This window comes from Dioscorea cayenensis, chromosome 8 (genome assembly GCF_009730915.1).
Source record: "Dioscorea cayenensis subsp. rotundata cultivar TDr96_F1 chromosome 8, TDr96_F1_v2_PseudoChromosome.rev07_lg8_w22 25.fasta, whole genome shotgun sequence".
Classification (NCBI taxonomy): domain Eukaryota; kingdom Viridiplantae; phylum Streptophyta; class Magnoliopsida; order Dioscoreales; family Dioscoreaceae; genus Dioscorea; species Dioscorea cayenensis.
Genome location: NC_052478.1, coordinates 20,706,673 through 20,714,220, shown reverse-complemented (window position 1 = coordinate 20,714,220; position 7,548 = coordinate 20,706,673). Strand labels below are relative to the sequence as shown.

General features: G+C 35.3%; 1 pseudogene; it reads left to right on the top strand.

Annotated features, from left to right (window-relative positions):
* Positions 1-347: 347 nt before the first annotated feature.
* Positions 348-4,989, top strand: LOC120267374 (annotated as a pseudogene).
* The last annotated feature ends 2,559 nt before the right edge of the window (positions 4,990-7,548 follow it).

The following is a 7,548-nucleotide window of genomic DNA, read 5'->3' as shown; positions in this document are numbered from 1 at the left end:
GCTACAAAGGGAGTGCAGTTGAATTTTTTTCGTTGCCTATCACCCACAGTCCGACGGCCAGACGGAGGTGGTTAATAGGTGCTTGGAACAATACTTACGATGCATGACAGGAGAGAAACCCAAGGAGTGGTTAAGGTGGTTGCCTCTCACTGAATGGTGGTACAACACCGATCATCATTCCTCTATTAAGGCAAGCCCATTTGAAATTGTATATGGTCGGGGGCACCTATGCATACGCCATATCAAGCGGCTAATTCAAGTTTGAGTTGCTTTCGATAGGAGTTTCTTGGCTAGGGGACACCATTCAGAAGGATCTGAAGGAGAATCTTGCCAAAGCTAGGAACAGAATGAAGCAATTGGTGGATAAGCACGGATCGACCGAGGAATTTGTGGTAGGAGATGCAGTTTACATCAAATTACAACCCTATAAGCAGTTGTCAGTGGCTCAAAGGAAGAATTTCAAACTTTCCGCTAAGTACTTTGGCCCATATCTGGTGACAGAAAAAATTGGAAAGGTCGCATATCGGGTTCAATTGCCGGACTCGGCGAAAATCCACAATGTTTTTCATGTGTCACAGCTCAAGAAGAAGGTTGGGGATAATGAAGCAACTGTTGATTGGCCGGATTGTCTCAAGGGAATAGATAGGGTGGAAAGGACTCCAGTGGCAATTCTGGACAGGCAACTGGCGAAAAGAGCTCATAAGGCTACAGTCAAGTTATTAATTCAATGGTCTGGTTCTCTGCCGGAGGAAGCAACATGGGAATTTTATGATGATGTGCAAGCCAAATTTCCTGTTTTTTGTGCTGCAAATCCTTGAGGACAAGGATTATTTGAAGCAGGGGAGAAATGTTGCAGTTCAGTGAGGAATGGCAGGGGAAGGAACACAAGAGATTGATGGCAAAAGAGTAATTCCATGACTAGTGAGTGGAAAAGTCATTACTACCCTCAGGTTATAAGTAAGGCCTTCTATGAAGTACGGGGGACATTCGAACTGAGTCTTCTCTCAATTACCTTTCCTTTTCTCTCATGTTTTGTGATTGTACTAGGGTTAGATCTCCAGGCTCCCGCCTCTGATCTCCCAATTATCTGTCTCTTTTCATCATTTCTATGCAATTTCATGTTTGTGGTGTTGGATCTTGTGGTTTGTGAGTCTAAATTGCAGGTTTAGCTGGGAGGTTGCAGACAACCTGCAACACCCCCCGACCTTCCCCACCTGGCTCCCGTGGCAAGCGCGGCGTTGTCACTACGGTAACGTTTTCAACTGACTTTTAGGGTTGTGGATTGTTGAATTGATGTGTTTCTGATGGTTAGGGTTTTGAAGATGGATTGCATTTTTTGTTTTTGAAATTATTATTGCATTTTCTTTGTGTTGCTGATGAGTTTCATTAAGGCTTTAGGTGTTGTAATCGAAGTGATTAGATTTAAGGTGAAATGCTTTGGATTTTATTGTATTTTGGATGATAGAACTTCGGGGATATGAGATAGGCATGCTGCAATGTGTTCTTCAAGGAAAGAAAGGAGAGAAATTTATTATATAAAACCATTGTTGATTTTGAATTAGAGTCTGAAAGAGAAAATAAGTATCTCAGTTTCATTGATTCTCTCTTGGCAATGAAACAAGTTTTTTGGGCTCTGTGGGGGGTATTAGAATTTTATGGAGTAAAAATTGATTTCCAAAAGGACTATTTAATTCCTGACCCAATTTTGTTGGATGTCTTAACATGGTTAGTCTAGCTGTTACCAAGCAGTTTCAGAATTTTTTTCCACAGTAATGTGGTCATGAACTGCATTTCTTATTGGGTTCAACATGATTACCTTGTCTTATTAGTGATGTAAACAGTTGGTTGAAATAAAGCTTCACTTGAGAACTATATTATTGAAGCAGAATATTTTTTGTTGTATGAATTTTGAGGAACAAGTATTTTATTGTAGTAGCCTGCATTGCGTGTTCATAATATTTTTCTTGTAATTCTTTTGACTAACAGGTCATACCATTTATGAGAGGAAATGCATGGGAACAACAACCTCCAGAACTGGCATCTGACTTGTATAAGAACAGGATTGTGTACTTGGGTATGTCCCTTGTGCCCTCAGTTACAGAGCTGATCCTAGCAGAGTTTCTTTATCTTGATGTATGAAAGGCCGAGAAAAAGCCAATTTACTTGTACATAAATTCCACTGGCATGACCAAGGTTAGAATTCCCATTTGTTCTTTTGCTCTGTGTTACATATAATGGTTTCATTTCAAGAGTTTGTGGTCTTGAGACATTGTACAATTTTCTCCTACTGGTAAGAATGGAAGCATGAAATAATTTGATTTAAGAAAACAAATTAGGGCATTGAAATTGTTAAACCCAACCCCCTTCCTTCCTTCTCAAAAAGCATATGGCTAATGCCACATTCAAATTTAATTAAATATGATTTCGCTTGTTATGTCAGTGTTCTTGTTTTCAAATGTAATTAGATTTTGATTATAAAAAGAAAAAACTGCAACATTACTGAGTCATTTTTGTATTTTTCTTTTGCCAACTTACTCCTTTTAGTGCTGAACTACCATCAATTGTCTTCTAATAAATTTTTGAGTTGATGGTATTTTTCATATTAGAGTAATAACAGGTTCTTAAAGCCATATCTCTGCATGCGCCTCTCTTGTATAATTTAGGTGTTGTAAAAATGCAAATGACTCAACAATGTGTTGAAGAGTAGCTGTAATTGTTTCCTTCTAAATATTAAATATCATTGAACATAAAGACTTATATGTTCTTCTTGAATACTACCGCAATATTGCCCATAATTCATATTAATTCACATTAATCCATATCTTATGCGATATGTGCTTTATGTGGCCTATTCTATTCGATCAGCAGCTTTCCCCAAGGAGTTATTAGCCTTATTAATCTGTACAGTCACTTGATCTGTATTGCTGGTGTTGTTATTGGCATGTCCGACTTACAACGAAACTTTATGAAAGTTTTGATTTATTTTATGTATGTGCATGAGCTTGTGAAAAATATGTTTCGTTTCGTTCATTTGTTACTGCAAGATTTGTTTCCAAGCACACTATACTGCATCTTCTAATGAGTCATGACCTTTCTAGATTTAATATGTAGTCTTTTATTATCTCTTTCAGGGTGGAGAAAAGTTGGGTTATGAGACAGAGGCTTTTGCAATCTATGATGTCATGAGGTTAGTTTCTTCCCATTTTCACGTGTTTTTGATTCTGAATGTGACTCTTACCACGAATTGCTATCTGTAAATAGAGATGCATCATGTCACGTCTCGGATCTTCCCTTTCCTTCATGTTTCTGTCTAAGTTGCATTTATTGGAGAGGTTTTCTCGTATATTATAGGCAAACTGAGTTGGCCTAGCATAATTTTGTCATCAGCACCTACTTGTAGCATTTCATTCATGTTCCCCAATTATTCTTTTCAAATATGATTTATTCCTGTAATTCTTTGATATTTAAGTTGGGAGACGAGTCTACTTTAAAGATGAATAAAAGATGTTTGTTTATTTCCTAGTTGGTAAGTAAATGAGAACTATGGTTTTATCCCAAATTACAGATATGTTAAGCCCCCAATTTTCACACTGTGAGTGGGCAATGCTTGGGGAGAAGCAGCTCTACTTTTGGCTGCTGGTGCTAAAGGAAATCGAGCTTCTCTTCCATAATCCACCATTATGATTAAACAGGTGCATTTGCTTTTATACTCTTTAGTGTAAATTTTCAGGACCTAATGCTATTTATTACATGTCGTTCACAGTCAATGATACGGGGTAACATACTGTTTCTTTTTTTCAATATGCAGCCGATTGCTAGATTCCAAGGACAAGCCACAGACGTGGATCTTGCAAGGAAAGAAATAAAAAATGTGAAGAATGAATTGGTAAGTACCAGTAAAAATTGATAATAAGTCTCATTCATGTAAGTTTTTCTAAATTTGATAAGAATTCATATCTCAGTACTATTATAGTAGCTAACCCATTGGCATTTGCTAGGTTGCCCTATACTCGAAGCATATAGGAAAATCTAAGGAGCAGATTGAGGAAGACATCTGGCGACCAAAATACTTCAGTCCCAGTGAAGCAGTTGAATATGGTATCATCGATAAGGTATCCCCTAGACAAAGATTCACTCTCCCAAGGAAATTTTTAGCCTACACTGGGTGCATTGCACTAAAACCATTTGGATATGTGCCATGTAACAGTGTCTTGGAAGGTGAATGTTGTAGTTGTATTTTTATTGTGATATGATGCTCTTCCAACAGTTTTGTGCAATGCACCCAGTACAAGCATGAGTTCTCTCCTGGCACCATTCACATGGTTAGCATTATATAGAGACCAAAGATTTCTAGTGTATGGATCTTGATTTATGGCAAGTTGAAATCCCACATTTTAACACTAAACCTAGATTTGCAGATGCAGCATCTTCGTCACATTTCTTTAATCAAATACTTAAACAAGGTTTTGATCTAGATTTAGAGTTACATGAGTTCCAAATTCCTTCAGATCCTATAGGCCAAACACTATTGTAGTTTTTTTCGTATAAAAACTTCTAAGTACTTCTAACTAAACCCCATGCTTTCTCCAGGTGCTGTACAATGAAAGAGGGCGAGAAGATCGTAGTGTAGTGTCAGACCTTCGTAAAGCACAGCTTATATAGAGCTCCAAACAAGTGTCAGTCATGAAGCCACATCTTCTGGTTAAATTATGGAAAAAAAAGTTTAAATTTTAGTTAAACATATTCAATCATTTGGCCAATGTTTGTGGTCTTTATTTTTGGGCTCTGCATGAACGATCCATCTCATTTTGGTGTGACATCCATTTTCATTTTCCAGTGAGCAATGTACTTAAAATTCATGCTTATTGAGCTCAAGCAGGTAACCATTGGTAGGAAAGCTGCAAATTTGGGCTTCAATGTTGCAAGTTCACATTATTTCTTTTTATTTTTTTTCCTTTTCGGTTCTTGTATTTTTCATCATAATTATGTTTTCTCTTTTTTGTGGATTACTTGCAGAATTAGTTTGTCAGATATAGACTGATACCTCTATGTTTTTTTTTCTGTATAATTTATCTATGATAATAATTTCTTGTTAGAAAGTTAATATATTTAGGTCATATATGCATGTATGAACCTACTTACAAGCATGACTGAACAGAATTATCCTGGTAAAATTAGAACGGATTTTATTTTATTTTCATTTTCTTGGTTACTGTGATGCTTGAACACTATCAAATCATATAAAATTTTTCATCCAGAAGAGTTGGTATTTAATTTGCCTAAATTTTTTTTCTTATTTAATAGGTTTTCTTTTTCAAGAGGTTTTTTATATAACTTTCAAGATATCTGAGAATTTTTTTTTTTGGGGGATTATCCTGTCTTTATTTGTGTATTTATGTCTTTAGTATTTATTTGACCCCTGAAAGGGGTGAAACTGTCAACATTGGTATATGACCAATATGAAATTCATTAAATTATCATATTTTGGTATTAAAAAAATAGAAATAAGAGTCATAATTTGGTAGTCCTAATAAATCCACAATAAAATTTCAAGAAATATTGGTTTTATTTTAAGGTATTTTTGTTTTATGATTTTAATAGTTTTTGTTAAATTTTATACATAATAGCGGAGTAATTTGGTAGGAGGGGGTGTATATATATATATATATATATATTAGTTTTTATAGACATTCATTTTTGAGATTAAATAGACAATAAGAAATATTTCCATATAACTATAAATAAAAGACACGCACATAAAAAATAATCGATAAAGAATATGCGTATTTTCATATAACCCTCCACTTTAAGATATTATTGTGATTTACTACTATTTTTATTAATATTTAGCATGAACCTCCTCAATTATCCCCTTTTATGGCAATTTTCAAATAATTCCATGTTAGTCTTGTGCTACCATCGAAGAATATTATGGAAAATATTTATCATTGTTCATATCAACTCTTAGGCAAAGCACTATCAGTAATGCAACACTTAGAAGCCCCTGTATCTAGAATTGTTCTAACATGATACGATTTTTCACAAATTTCTATGATAGATGTGAAGTTTAACAGGTTATTTACTATGGTTGCTAAAGAATAAAGAGATGGTTTATCAATTTTAGGAATAGAGGTGATACACACTTGTTCTTCTAAGCAGTCTTGCCGCTTTTTGTGGAGTTTAGTGTTGAAAATTCATCTGCAAGTGTTTTGGCTTTTATCACTATCAATTGTTCTGAGAGACTCTTTACTTCTTCTCCTAATTCCACAATTCTTTTTGCCTATTCATGTGTAAGAGTTTTATAACCTACTTTAGTTACTGGCAGAAGTAAAGAATCACTTGGTACTTCCACTTGTAACTTAAGATTAGCACAAAAGGCACATAATAAGATTTGGCAAATCTTACAGTGTGTCCTCATTCCTTTAACAGGTTTAATATTACAAACGATACCCCTCTATTATTAACATAGTCGAGGGTATTTTAGACTTTTTATAAAAACAATCTTCTAGAGATTGATCCCTATTCTTGTTGATGATGGATAGTTTTTCTTAAGAAATCCTAAGTAGGGTTTGATGTTAAAATTCAGGGTTTCCAACATCTTAGTTCACATTTTGGCTCTTCCTTCGATGTCTAAAATCATGAAAACATGGAATCCAACACATTCACAAACAATAAGAATCATAAAATTTAATCAAAGAAAAATTAAATATTACAACAAAAATAAAAGTCAGCTCATAGTCAGCTAAATAAATGTTGGACTAATCCTAGTTCTAAAACAAAATGATCTACACTCTCATGTTCCATTTATAGCAAATAATACTCAAAATAAACATTGCACTGATGAGTGTCTAAAGGTGCATGTTTTTATAATATTATTCTATACACTTTACATGCCCTTTTATGAATCAATGCCCATTTTAGGCTCAATTCGGTATATTCTCATCTACAGTGCATGGAATGGCGATTGAGGCTTGAGAACACTAATGGTGAGCGCGCGTGTCATATGAAAATGAACACACCGCTCCCCGGCTGTAAGTGCATGGGTCGTTAAGTAATGATCATCTCACGCAAACACGAGAGGATCATATTCCCTAAGGTCCCAAAAGCTACTATTACTTCCTCTTCAACTACACTATCTAATCTACCAAACAGAGATGGTTATTGATTGTAAGGTAAGAAAATAGATAAATGAGCTAAAGCATACCACTCACAATTAAAGATAACAAATACCAATGAGAAGGAAAGTCCTCATGCAAGGATCCCCTCGGGAGAAGGATAGGCATGAATGAATTTGGGAAATAAAGTATGATTTAGTCTTTGGTTGGGTGCAAGAAATCTTGGCTAGGGAAGCCCCAATGCTCTCTTGGATAGGGTTATCCCTAATGCTCAGGGGGGGCTACCTACACCTAGAGCCTCCGGCATGCCGATACAATGAATCCCCCTTCAATCATTATGTAACCTGATACATACAAGAATCCCGCTCTACGGTATCATTCAAGAATCAAAACCTACAGAATCCATCCATAGTAGATTTAACATTAAGATAAT